Below are 15,291 nucleotides of genomic sequence, written 5' to 3'. Positions count from 1 at the left end.
CTACATGAATACATATTTAGAAATAAGACAATTACAAAGATAACATCTGTGAAGGATCTTGTAAGAGACGTATCTTTATCAGTTATCAAATATTTATGTGGATTAGTCCACGCTCGCTGCCATTTCACATCAAATGAAGATGTGCATTGGAAAATTGCAGCAAGGGTAAACGTCGTGTTAATAATTTCTCAGACTAAATTGTTATAACATTTCTTATCTAATATATTGATGCCATTCATTTCTACACTATCACTTTAACTACAACCCTATACAGTTCACATTGACAGCTCTTTAATGTCACATTAAAATTAATGATTGGTGGTTTTTTATTTCGTAGTTTAAGAATTGTTTTCCAATGCTAAATATTTCAGTTTGTTGCATAGTCCGCTGACACTTTTGGTCACGCGGCAAGCAAATAACGTGTTGCCTTCAAGACCTCAACGTCGTAAAATCATCCGTCCATGCTTTATCTATACCACTAGCAGGTTGCACTTTGAGCGTGAAATCACAAGCTCTGCTGGCCAGCTTCTGCGTAGCAACCTAGCTGTGCCAAAAGCCCTGGTCAATTCAATTCAAAATGTATTTGTCACATGCGCCGAATACAACAGGTGTGGACCTTAAAATGCTTACTTACAAGCCCTTTGCACTTTTAAGAAAAATACCCCCAAAAATATGAAATACAAGTAACAAATGATTAAAGAGCAGCAGTAAAATAACAATAGTGAGGCTATATACAGGGGGTACCGGTACAGAGTCAATGTGCGGGGACACTGGTTAGTCAAGGTAATTGAGGTAATATGTACATGTAGGTAGAGTTATTAAAGTGACTATTCATAGATAATAACAAAGAGTAGTAGCAGCATAAAAGGGGGGACAATGCAAATAGTCTGGGAAGCCATTTTATTAGATGTTCAGGAATCTTATGGCTTGGGGGTAGAAGCTGTTAGAAGCCTCTTGGACCTAGACTTTGTGCTCCGGTACCACTTGCTGTGCCGTAGCAGAGAGAATAGTCTATGACTAGGGTGGCTGAAGTGTTACAATTCTTCGGGCCTTCCTCTGACACCGTCTGGTATAGAGGTCCTGGATGGCAGGAAGCTTCGCCCCAGCGATGTACTGGGCCGTACGCACTACACTCTGTAGTGCCATACCAGGCAGTGATGCAACCTGCAACCCATCAGATCGCTCTCGATGGTGCAGCTGTAGAACCTTTTGGGGATCTGAGGACCCATGCTATATCTTTTCAGTCTCCTGAGGGGAATAGATTTTGTTGTGCCCTCTTCACGACTGTCTTGGTGTGCTTGGACCATGTTAGTTTGTTGGTGATGTGGAAACCAAGGAACTTGAAGCTCTCAACCTGCTCCAATACAGCCCTGCCAATGAAAATGGGGGCGTGCTCGTTCCTCCTTTTCCTGTAGTCCACAATCCTCTCCTTTGTCTTGATCACGTTGAGGGAGAGGTTGTTGTCCTGGCACCACACCGTCAGGTCCTTGACCTCCTCCTTATAGACTGTCTAATAATTTTGGTGATCAGGCCTACCACTGTTGTGTCATCGGCAAACTTAATGGTGGTGTTAGAGTCGTGCCTGACCGTGCAGTCATGTGTGAACAGGGAGTACAGGAGGGAACTGAGCACGCACCCCTGAGGGGCCCCCGTGGTGAGGATCAGCTTGGCAAATGTGTTGTTACCTACCCTTAATACCTGGGGCCTGGCCCGTCAGGAAGTCCAGGATCCAGTTGCAGAGGGAGGTGTTTAGTCCCAGGGTCCTTAGCTTAGTGATTAGCTTTGAGGGTACTATGGCGTTGAACGCTGAGCTGTAGTCAATGAATAGCATTCTCACATAGGTGTTCCTTTTGTCCAGGTGTGAAAGGGCAGTGTGGAGTGCAATAGAGATTGCATCATCTGTGGATCTGTTGGGGCGGTATGTGAATTGGAGTGAGTCTAGGGTTTCTGGGATAATGGTGTTGATGTGAGCCATGATCAAAGTACTTCATGGCTACAGACGTGAGTGCTACGGGTCGGTAGTCACTTAGGCAGGTTACCTTAGTGTTCTTTGGCACAGGGACTATGGTGGTCTGCTTGAAACATGTTGGTATTACAGACTCAGACAGGGAGAGGTTGAAAATGTCAGTAAAGACACTTGCCAGTTGGTCAGCACATGCTTGGAGTACATGTCCTGGTAATTTGTAAGTCGCTCTGGATAAGAGCGTCTGCTAAATGACTTAAATGTAAATGTAAAATGTAATCCGTCTGGCCCTGCGACCTTGTGAGTGTTGACTTGTTTAAAGGTCTTACTCACATCTGCTCCGGAGAGCATGATCACACAGTCGTCCGGAATGCATGTTTCAGTGTTACTTGCCTTGAAGCGAGCATAGAAGTTATTTAGCTAGTTTGGTAGGCTCGTGTCATTGGGCAGCTCTCGGTTGTGCTTTCCTTTGTAGTCTGTAATAGTTTGCCAGCCCTGCCACATCCAACAAGTGTCGGAGCCGGTGTAGTACGATTTGATCTTAGTCCTGTATTGATGCTTTGCCTGTTTTATGGTTTGTCGTAGGGCATAGCGGGATTTCTTGTAAGCTTCCGGGTTAGAGTCCCACTCCTTGAAACCGGCAGCTCTACCCTTTAGCTCAGTGCAAATGTTGCCTGTAATCCGTGGCTTCTGGTTGGGTATATACAGTACGTACAGTCACTGTGGGGACGACGTCATCGATGCACTTATTGATGAAGCCAGTGACTGAAGTGATGAACTCCTTAATGCCATCGGAAGAATCCCAGATCATATTCCAGCCGGTGCTAGCAAAACATTCCTGTAGCTTAGCATCTGCTTCATCTGACCACTTTTTAAATTGACCTAGTCACTGGTGCTTCCTGCATTAATTTTAGTTTGTAAGCAGGTATCAGGAAAGCCTAGAACGGCCCCCAAAATTATAATTGGACGGCCCTTTTTGGGCTCTATAATGTGTTTATTTGATCATTTGAACATCTTGGCCGTGTTGTAAGTCGCTCTGGATAAGAGCGTCTGCTAAATGACTTAAATGTAATGTAAATGTGTTCTGTTATGATCTCCAACGGGCACAGCCAGAAGAGGACTGGCCACCCCTCATAGCCTGCTTCCTCTCTAGGTTTCTTCCTAGGTTTTGGCCTTTCTAGGGAGTTTTCCCTAGCCACCGTGCTTCTACACCTGTATTGCTTGCTGTTTGGGGTTTTAGGCATGGTTTCTGTACAGCACTTTGATATATCAGCTGATGTAAGAAGGGCTATATAAATTGATTTGATTTTGATTTGATTTATTATGATCATATTCGTTCACCAGTGTGAATTATTGAAAACTTTCGATAAAAATCAAGATATTTCTTTAAATAGTGATCCATTCTTACTACTACACTTTTCATCACACAGGATCACGTGCTGACAAAGACCAATCACGAGCCAGCACTACGAGGAGGCTCGCACCCTCATGCACGATCTTTGCACGTGCAGCAAAGTGGGTGTGTTGTGCTATCCAGAATCTGATGACAGAGCTGAGTGAATGATTCTGTAAAATCGAGATTGAGGGGCTGACCGGTTTCTAAGGGGCTAACAGAGAATGACAGAGCTGAGAACAGAGGATTGCTCTAATACTATGTTTGAAATATCCATTTAGTATGCAATTATAATTGAATACTTTTTGAATTCCAAATTACATTGTATGTCTGAGGTCATTTTTTATGATGACAAAATGATTGCGTAAATGATAAAGATAGTCTACAATCATATAAAAATACAGAATCGAGAGAAAATAATTGTAGAATTTATATATAATTGATATATGTTTTCATCATGTGGTAAACTGAATTGTGATCAGTTGTCTTGATGGTAGCCCATTAACTTTTATTTTCAGGTGGAAGGATCATGGTCATATGATATCTAGACTACATAGCCTACTCGTACACTTAACTTTGTGACAATTTGAGTTCGCTTTTACAAAGAGAGTCACCATGCCGGCATGTTCTGTATTTAACTGTACTAATCATCACTCAAAAGAGTCTGATCTTATTTGTTTTTTTGGTTAATTAGTTGCAATTCTGATTATCGTAGATAATATTTGCTGTCTGTTTTGTGTTCCAATGGTAATGCTGAGCTTTCAAATCAACCTTCTGCTGCAAAGGAGTAACAGTAGGCTAGCATCAGGTCCATAGGCATTAAAAACCAGGTTGACTCTCACATGCTGTCCAGACCGGACACGTCGCGTGTGTGTTGCAAAATAAATTTAGAAATCAATGTTATTCAATTATTGCACCCACACTGCTCGCGCGCGCCAACGAGCGTCTGCGACACCAAGGGCTAAAATAGAACTCCTTTCTATTTCTGACGCAGATCTTGAGGCAAGTCCTGCCTCTCCCATCTCCTCATTGGTTTATAGAAGCAGGAACCGACGTGCCATCTCCTCATTGCTTATACTCATGTGGGTGATTGAAAGACGAACTGTTTTGCCAGTTGTTGTGGTAAAACTATGAAAGTTTAGATGCGATCACCATATAAGTTCAAAGATGAAAAAGCCTGGAAGGAGGAGAGATGACTAGAAATGATTCGGTGGACCGTTTTATGTGTGGATTAATTGTCGGAGTAGAGGACCTTGTGCAGTTCAGGTAAAATAACAACCCAATGTTTATATCCCAGGACAAATTAGCTAACAAGTGCCAGCTAACTAGCTAAATTGCCATACATGTTTAATGCTTTTTAAAATTTGTCCCCAAATGAATGTAATTGGTTCAGAGTTTGTTTTGATATTTTAACCTGCATGTCGTGATCGGGTTTGGTGTAGGGGGACAAAATACATTTATGCAAGATAGCGCACGATGGAACACGGGCGCAGCAGGTTTAGGTTCCGTCTCAGGCAGGATGAAAACAACTACATCGACTATGATCCTTTGCTAGTTTCAGCCACTTTCATCATGATCCTTAGCACCATTGGTGCCATCAGGAGTTTTCTATAGGAATATATGGATAAGTCAGCGCTATCACTATCTATCTACTGGTTGTATTGGATCCCTCCGATGTCAACAACTACAGACCAGTATCCCTTCTTTCTTTTCTCTCCAAAACTCTTGAACGTGCCGTCCTTGGTCAGCTCTCCCGCTATCTCTCTCAGAATGACCTTCTTGATCCAAATCAGTCAGGTTTCAAGACTAGTCATTCAACTGAGACTGCTCTTCTCTGTATCACGGAGGCGCTCCGCACCGCTAAAGCTAACTCTCTCTCCTCTGCTCTTATCCTTCTAGACCTATCGGCTGCCTTCGATACTGTGAACCATCAGATCCTCCTCTCCACCCTCTCCGAGTTGGGCATCTCCGGCGCGGCCCACGCTTGGATTGCGTCCTACCTGACAGGTCGCTCCTACCAGGTGGCGTGGCGAGAATCTGTCTCCTCACCACGCGCTCTCACCACTGGTGTCCCCCAGGGCTCTGTTCTAGGCCCTCTCCTATTCTCGCTATACACCAAGTCACTTGGCTCTGTCATAACCTCACATGGTCTCTCCTATCATTGCTATGCAGACGACACACAATTAATCTTCTCCTTTCCCCCTTCTGATGACCAGGTGGCGAATCGCATCTCTGCATGTCTGGCAGACATATCAGTGTGGATGACGGATCACCACCTCAAGCTGAACTTCGGCAAGACGGAGCTGCTCTTCCTCCCGGGGAAGGACTGCCCGTTCCATGATCTCGCCATCACGGTTGACAACTCCATTGTGTCCTCCTCCCAGAGCGCTAAGAACCTTGGCGTGATCCTGGACAACAAACTGTCGTTCTCAACTAACATCAAGGCGGTGGCCCGTTCCTGTAGGTTCATGCTCTACAACATCCGCAGAGTACGACCCTGCCTCACACAGGAAGCGGCGCAGGTCCTAATCCAGGCACTTGTCATCTCCCGTCTGGATTACTGCAACTCGCTGTTGGCTGGGCTCCCTGCCTGTGCCATTAAACCCCTACAACTCATCCAGAACGCCGCAGCCCGTCTAGTGTTCAACCTTCCCAAGTTCTCTCACGTCACCCCGCTCCTCCGCTCTCTCCACTGGCTTCCAGTTGAAGCTCGCATCCGCTACAAGACCATGGTGCTTGCCTACGGAGCTGTGAGGGGAACGGCACCTCAGTACCTCCAGGCTCTGATCAGGCCCTACACCCAAATAAGGGCACTGCGTTCATCCACCTCTGGCCTGCTCGCCTCCCTACCACTGAGGAAGTACAGTTCCCGCTCAGCTCAGTCAAAACTGTTCGCTGCTCTGGCTCCCCAATGGTGGAACAAACTCCCTCACGACGCCAGGACAGCGGAGTCAATCACCACCTTCCGGAGACACCTGAAACCCCACCTCTTTAAGGAATACCTAGGATAGGATAAAGTAATCCTTCTCACCCCCTCCCCCCTTAAAATATTTAGATGCTCTATTGTAAAGTGGTTGTTCCACTGGATGTCATAAGGTGAATGCACCAATTTGTAAGTCGCTCTGGATAAGAGCGTCTGCTAAATGACTTAAATGTAAATGTAAATGTAAATGTATTGTCTATGCACTGTTGCCTATAAAGTAAGAGAGAGTGTGCAAATATGTGTGTGGGAGAGAGAACTCCTATGTCACAGCCATTGAGCTACAAAAGCCCTAGAGACAGCTTCCAAGATGGCCGAGCATAAAAATAAAAAAACTTAATCTACTCACATTCGCATACGCCGTTTCGTGCTTGCAGCCATCTTTCTTGATCCAGTTTTACTCGGAGGACTACGCCTGTAATCATTGTGCATTTGAGCCCTGCCCAAGCAGCGACAATGTCATTCAGAAGCATGACAGACAGTGGATGAATATAAAAGGATAATAATTTCAGCTGCAACAATCATTTTGATAGTTCACTGGATGTTTTGTGCACATAGAGGATGACTAAAGTGTATTATTAGGAATTTTCAAATTTGACTTCTCTATGGGGCCGTCTATGGGAATTGTTTTTCTAGGTCAGACAATACCAAAGTGGGTCTGTAGGTGCAGTGGAAAGTGTTCTCCCAGCAAAGATATTGGTAACCAACCCAAGATTTGTCATCACTGTTGTTTCCAATGTGAGCAAACGAAGCACAGCGGGCAGAGCAAACAAACAGGTGTTTCATCGATGAGAAAGTGAGCAGAATGTCAGCCAAGTCTCATCTTGCTCCATCGTTTCCAACTTCTCACCACTGGACTTCCCTCTCATTACCATCCACTGAGTGTACAAAGCATTAGGAACACCATCCTTCTATTCAGTTGGGGCGTGGACTCTACAAGGTGTCGAAAGCGTTCCACAGGGATCCTGGCCCATGTTGACTCCAATGCTTCCCACAGTTGTGTCAAGTTGGGGCGGCAGGTAGCCTAGTGGTTAGAGCGTTGGGCCAGTAACCGAAAGGTTGATGGATTGAATCCCTGAGCCGGCAAGGTAAAAATCTGTCGTTCTTCCCCTGAACAAAGCAGTTAACAGAGAAAAATGTCCTCCTGTGTGCTACCTATATCCTCACACTAGAATTGCCATTTAAAAAAAATGAAAACAGCTTCTCCATCCTGGAGGGGGAAGTCAATCATTTCCAGGCCCAGGGACATGTACTAGTCTGTGGCAACCTAAATGCCAGAACTGGACAATAAGCTGACACCCTCAGCAAACAGGGGGACAAACACTTACCTGGAGGTGACAGCATTCTCTCCCCCATATGCCCCCCTAGGCACAAATATGACAACATAAGCAACAAAGACAGATACACTTCGACTCCTATGGTAGGTATACCTATAGCTAATGTATTGGAAGTAGTACTGTAGACTTCTTTATCACTGACCTCAACCAAGAGTATCTCAGAGTGATCACAGTCAGCCCACTGACACCCCTAGCAGATCACAGCAAAATCTTAGTCTACTTGAACAGAGCATACTCAATCATGAGACATCAAAGCCAAAGGAACTGAATAATATTAAGAAATGCTATAGATGGAAGGAAAGTAGTGTGGAAACCTACCAAAAAAAACATTATGCAACAACAAATTGAATCCCTTTTAGACAACTTCCTGGACAAAATGTTTCATTGTAATAGTTGTGGTATCCCAGGTCTACCCTGGGGGATGGTAATAGAGGGGAGGTACGTGATGCGACGTTGGCTCCCTCTGCTGGGAGTACATGAGCTGGGCACCCCGACACGGATAGCTCCAAGTGGAGGTAATTAGGGGATAGTGCCAACCAGCGTGGACTCTACCAGGCCAAATATAAGGAGCACTGCGGCACACCGCGAAGGAAGAAGGACCGAGTCAAACTTACATGATTTTCTTTGTTATGTTTATTTAATGTCCTAGTGAAGTTGTGTTTATATGGACTAAAACCTCCGTGTCTCTGTTAATCTCTGCACGCTCAACCCAACACCCCACGGTTTACCACATAGTACAGGTGTAAACTTGGCAGTAGAAAACCTACAGTATATTTGACATCTCAGCTTCCCTATCAAATCTAAACATTTCAAGCAGATAACCTAAGAAAATTAACAACGATGACAAATGGTTTGATGAAGAATGCAAAAACCTAAGAAATTGAGAATTCTATCCAACCAAAAACATAGAGACCCAGAACCTGAGTCTACGCCTTCACTATGGTGAATCACTGAAACAATACAGAAATACACTATGGAAAAAGAAGGAACAGCACTTCAGAAATCAGCTCAATGTCATGGAAGAATCCATAGACTCTAGCCACTTCTTGGAAAACACTAAACAAACAACACGAAGAGTTATCTATCCAAAACGGAGATGGATAAACCACTTCTCCAATCTTTTTGGCCCTATAACAAAGACCAAACAGCAAAACATATACATGATCAAATACACATCTTAGACTCAACTATTAAAGGCTACCAGGACCCACAGGATTTTCCATTTACTATGAATGAACTACAGGACAAAATACAAACCCTCCAACCCAAAAAGGCCTGTGGTGTTGATGGTATCCTACATTAAATTATAAAATATACAGACCACAAATTCCAATTGACTATACTTAAACTCTTTAACTTCATCCTTAGTTCTGGCATCTTCCCCAATATTTGGAACCATGGATTGATCACCCCAATCCACAATAGTGGAGACAAATTTGACCCCAATAACTACTGTGGATATATGACAACAGCAACCATGGAAAAATCCTTTGCATTATCCTTAACAGCAGACTCGTACATGTCCTCAGTGAAAATAATGTATTGAGTAAATGTCAAATTACCGTACAACAGACCACATATTCACCATAACTGACAAACACATAACCCCAAATAAAGACAAAGTCTTCTCATGCTATGTTGATTTCAAAAAAACCTTTTGACTCCTTTTGGCATGAGGGTCTGCTATACAAATTGATGGATTGTGGTGTTGGGGGAAAAACATACATAAAATCCATGTACACAAAACAAGTGTGCAGTTAAAATTGGCAAAAAACACACATTTCTCTCCACAGGGCCATGGGGTGAGACAGTGATGCAGCTTCAGCTCCACCCTCTTTAACCCACTGTTCCCCGGTTGGCTGTCATTGTATATAATAATTTGTTCTTAACTGACTTGCCTAGTTAAATAAAGTTTTATTTTATTTTTTAAAGTTACCTGGAAGTCCTTTGGGTGGCGGACCATTCTTGATACACACAAGAAACTGTTGAGTGTGGAAAACCCAGCAGCATTGCAGTTGTTGACACCCTCAAACCAGTGAGCCTGGAACCTACTACCATACCCCACTCAAAGGAACTTAAATCTTTAGTCTTGCCCATTCACCCTCTAAATGGCACTACATACACAATCCATGTCTCAATTGTCTCAGGGCTTTAAAATTATTCTTTAACCTGTCTCCTACCCTTCATCTACACTGATTGAAGTGGATTTAACAAGTGACATCAATAAGGGATCATAGGTTTCACCTGGATTCACCTGGTCATTTTATATCATGGAAAGAACAGATGTTAATAATGTGTATTTGTCTGGGTTTCCCCTTTTGACTGTACTTCCAGACCAGAATCCTGGGCCTTTGTGCTGCTTTCATAACCAAGTGGGAAGGTTGTATTTACAACATACTGTATGACTGGGAAAAATCCACTTGAATGCCCCTCAACGTGGTAATTACTAGGGGGAAACTCCAAATGAAATTACCTTGATAACAGCATTTTTGGCAGTTAAATGGACCAACAAAACATTTTTTATAAAAGGCAATCTTGTAATATGGTTTTTGAGCACAACAATTTGTTTACAAGGTGTAGCTATACTTAGTTCATGGGGGACGCAGCTTGTTGACCATCTGCGTTTCTCAACGAGTTCAAAGCATGTGAATGTATCCAACTCGTGTTCAGTATTTACTTCACAACTGGTAATTACCGCCTTCCCACTTGGTTTTTTATTGCAAAATTGGTCACAGCTCCACTAATGCCAGAGAAGCAGACTAAGTGGGGATTTTTTTGTATGGAGGTCAATGAGAGTGACGAATTTGGTCAACATAAAATGTAATTGCTAAATTGCTAAGTAAGGCTTATTTGGTCAAATAGATGTTTCGTAATATTTAGGTAGTTGCGAATGTGCAGTTATACGTGGCATCCTGGCAACTTTGAGAAAAAGCGTTTATATTGTAGTTGTGCCTGTTGTTCACACATGCGTATCTGCCCTCTCATTGGCTAGAATGTTCCCGTCTCCTCTCGCCTGCCTTCCCCCTTTTCCGAACATGTATTCCCATTGTTAGAGCAGACAGTCCAATCTTGTCAATACTGTATATAGATCATCTTTCCTGAAGCAGCCACGAGCCTTGCAAGCCACACTGATCTCATAATCGTACACAAGGGGCAGCTGTATCATCACTGTAACAAATGAATAACAGCGCCATGTTCAGGCTCCTGAGTCCTGGATGATGAGTGGAGAGTGAGTGGTGCAGTGTGGGAGTCAATTGGAGTGTGGAACCAGAGAGTGGGAGCTGTATTAGTTATTACTGTATGTGCTCTGCTCTCATAGACTACTAGAGCCTCTTATTGGTGGCTAGGAAAAAAAGATGACCCAGTGTTCCAGAAGGTAACATAAATATCTCTCTCTCTCTCTCTCTCTCTCTCTCTCTCTCTCTCTCTCTCTCTCTCTCTCTCTCTCTCTCTCTCTCTCTCTCTCTCTCTCTCTCTCTCTCTCTCTCCATCCATCTCTTAATATATCTGTAAATTAGGCAGGCCTACACATTTCCCTGCTAAATACTGGTCAGTTGTAAGGTTGTGTTAACTGTGGTAAGGTTGTGTTAACTGTGAGCTGTGGCGACCTGTCATACAGGGCAGATGGTGCAGAGCTACCTGTTTAGCTAAAATATATATATACAATACCAATCAAAAGACACACCAACTCATTCCAGGGTTTTCTAAATTGTAAAATAATAGTGAAGACATCAAAACTATGAAATAACACATATGGAATTAATGTAGTAACCAAAAAAGTGAAAAACAAATCAAAATACATTTTATGTTTTAGATTCTTCAAAGTAGCCACTCTTTGCCTTGACAGCTTTGCACACTCTTGACATTCTCTCAGCCAGCTTCACCTGGAATGCTTTTCCAACAGTCTTGAAGGAGTTCCCACGTATACTGAGCTCTTGGCTGCTTTTCTTTCACTTTTCGGTCCAACTCACCCTCAACCATCTCAAATTGGCTTGAGATCAGGTGACTGAGGAGGTCAGGTCATCTGATGCAGCACTCCATCACTCTCCTTCTTGGTAAAATATCCCTTACACAGCCTGGAGGGGTGTTGGGTCATTGTCCTGTTGAAAAACAAATTATGGTCCCACTCAGCGCAAACCAGATGGGATGGCGTGTTGCTACAGAATGCTGTAGTAGCTATGCTGCTTAAGTGTGCCTTGAATTCTAAATAAATCACTGACAGTGTCATCAGCAAAGCACCCCCACATCATCACACCTCCTCCTCTATGCTTCATGGTGGGAACCACACATGCAGAGATCATCTGTTCACCTATTCTGCGTCTCACAAAGACACAGTGGTTGGAACCAAAAATCTCAAATTTGGACTCATCATACCAAAAGGACAGATTGCTTGTGTTTCTTAGCCCAAGCAAGTCTCTTCTTATTATTGGTGTCCTTTAGTAGTGGTTTCTTTGCAGCAATTCGACCATGAAGGTCTGATTCACGCAGTCTCTCTGGGTCTTCCTTTCCTGTGGCGGTCCTCATGAGAGCCAGTTTCATCATAGCGTTTGATGCTTTTTGTGACTGCACATGAAGAAACTTTCAGTCATTTGTCGGCTCCCACAGCAGACTCTGAGAACACGGCTCCTGCAGGTCAGGGGCCGTTGGGGAAGCTAGCGACTACAGCAGCACTCCATTTAAAGCCCAGGAGGCCCTGCTGAATGCTGCTAAAAGGATCAAAGCCACGGCAACCATGCCCAAACCAGGAGGTGAACAGGAAGTGGAGGAGTTTAGGCCAGAGGGACTTCCTGAGCTGGTGCAAAGAGGTGAGACTGGAAGAAATAGTGTATGGATAATGGGTTACAACAGCTTTCTCCTTTTTTAGGTCTAATAGCTTAAGCAACTACTTGCTATTAGCCTCATGTTCTTTTTCTGTCTCTCTCTCTCTGGGTTTGCTGATATCCCGCTAGGGGAGGCCAGTCCCTTCATCATGAGGAGAACCACATTTCAGCGCTTTAGCCCACGTCAGGCCGCCGCACGACACAGTGTCACCACTCCCTCTGCAACCCCCCAACACACGGTTAGTTTTACACACACACAAAAGACAAGACAGATTTAGCCACATATGCACCCAGCAGCCAGAAACACAGCCCCACACTGCACATGAGACACACACACACACAAACACACATTCACAATATTGTACAGCTAACCTTGTGGGGACTCACAATTAAGTCTCATTCAAAATACGATTTTCCTTAACCCCTAACCCTAACCTGTTCTCTTTCCCTATTCTTAATCCTAACCTTAACCCCAAAACCTAACCTTAACCCTAACACTAAACCTAACCCAGGCTCCTAACCCTACCTCCTAACACTAAACCCCTTTTGAAATAGCATTTCACCTTGTGGGTGCCAACAAAATGTCCCCAGTTGGTCAATTTTTGTTTGTTTACTATTCTTGTGGACAAGAATAGTTAAACACATCCACACATAGGTGGGCAACAGAGTCCAGAAGGTGAGCCACACACGGCATATCAATTACATTTGAGTCTCATTAGCCAGCAGAGGGTAGTAGAAGCCAAGATAAACAATGTGCCACGATGGAGCTGGAGAGAAGGGAGGGAGAATAAGAATGGGGAGGAGACAGACAGAGGGAGCGTGAAAGCGTTCTTTCTGACCATGTCATGTCACCCAAGAGAGAGTGGGAGGGTATGAAAGTTTATTCTGAGTGTGTCACCAAAAGAAAGTTGTGAAAGATGATGGAGAGAGAGATGGCTGTATTCAGTGGTTGTATTCAGTCATCCTATCCTGGGCCGCCATGTCTGCAATGTGGACTGTTTCTCTCCTCCTCTCAGCTTAGAAAATTCCTGCCTACGGCTGGGGACCGGACTACACACACATTCACTGACACACACTCATATCATTGTCACACTCACACTCACACACATCTGCTTTCTGGTCAAGTAGATTTTCACCCAAGACATTCAGGAGTAAACGCTGAAAGAACACCCTCTCCATAACTTCAGTTTAACAGAAGATAACAGATCTCCATATTGGGGGCATATTCACTTGTGGTGAAACATCCTAAAGCATCTCTGTGGTAGTTGCAGAGGAACTTTGTTGTAATTAGCTCATCGTACCAGGTACCTTAGAAGCTGGAGTGATACCCCTTAAATCTAGAAAGAGGGGGAGAGTTTGTGCGTGTCTCTGTACATAACATGACCATTGACCTTATTCTCTTCCTTCTTTCCTCTCCCTGCAGGTGCTGAAGGCCATTTCCCTCCAGGGCCCTGTCGGCTAACAACCCTGGTGGCAAAGGCCTGTGTGTTAGTCCAGCCCCCAGCGGCGAGGAGAGGTGTTTGTTTTCTCTGAAACTTGTCTATATTTTCTATCCCATTAATGGCACGAGACTTCTGTATATTTGATTTGAATGAGTTTTAATCTCTTATAGGGAAGGTTTCCCAGACCCAAATTAACTCCACTGGACAAAAAAAAGCCTGCTTAATGTAGAATCCATTCCATTTAAAGTTCTTTTAAATCCAGGAATAAGCTTAAATCTGTGTCTGAGAAACCAGCCCATTACTAAACGTTCTGATCACATTTGCGTCAACCTCCCATTCTCTCTTTTAACCCATGGTCTCACATTGGTGTACATTTTGATTGAATTCTTGCCAGCTTTATTCAGTCAGGCAGCAACTAGTGTGTCGACACACACACACATCTCGGCTCTGTCACACACACACACACACACACACACACACACACACACACACACACACACACACACACACACACACACACACACACACACACACACACACACACACACACACACACACACACACACACACACACACACACACACACACACAGCTAAGGAAATCAATATATCTGCTCCAGAGTGTCTCAGAGAGGAATACTGCCTTTTGAAGCCAGCTGCAGAAAGATTTGTAATGAGAGAAAGTCGGGATTGTTGAATGTTGATTGGAGGAGGAACGTGTGTGTGTATAGCTGCAGGCTGAGTTTCATTATTCTGATCCCAGTGCTTCTTCCTTCTGACACATACATCGCTTCTCTCTTTTTCGCTCTCTCTCCTACAGCAAGACTCTCTGGTCCCTCTCAGAACAAACACTCATTATACCATTCCGACAGGAGACCCCAGTTTGTGTGTTTCTCTTTTCGCAAATAATTACACATTCAAAGACTGAAATGTGTTTATAATATTCCATAAGGAACAATAAGCTCTCAGGAAAATGTGTATTTTGTGTACACTACACATAGGCCTATAATGCATGCAGTGTGCTATGACTTCACAGCATGCGCTCACAATCTATTGGTTGGTCTTTCTGATTTAACCAATCACGTCATGTTTTTATTTGCATACACATTGTCAGACGTATAAAAGCCTCTTTCTGTTTTACTTCTCTAAAAACTCTTGAAGGCCAAAAGCCGAAACCCATTGGTTCTACTTTGAACAAATAAGCCTTTTATTTAATTGAGTTGTCCTCCAAAAGTTGCTGAATCTCCTCTACTATAGCTTCACAGTTTCGCAGTCCCGTATGTAGTTTCTCTTAGGCAGAGTTTCAGTTAGTTTGACCTAAAGGACCTTTGCAAGAAGCTGTTCCCTTGGGGATAGA

Source organism: Oncorhynchus gorbuscha, linkage group LG17, assembly GCF_021184085.1.
Source record: "Oncorhynchus gorbuscha isolate QuinsamMale2020 ecotype Even-year linkage group LG17, OgorEven_v1.0, whole genome shotgun sequence".
NCBI classification, from domain to species: domain Eukaryota; kingdom Metazoa; phylum Chordata; class Actinopteri; order Salmoniformes; family Salmonidae; genus Oncorhynchus; species Oncorhynchus gorbuscha.
The sequence above is the reverse complement of the archived record's forward strand: the minus strand, read 5'-3'. Positions refer to the sequence as shown.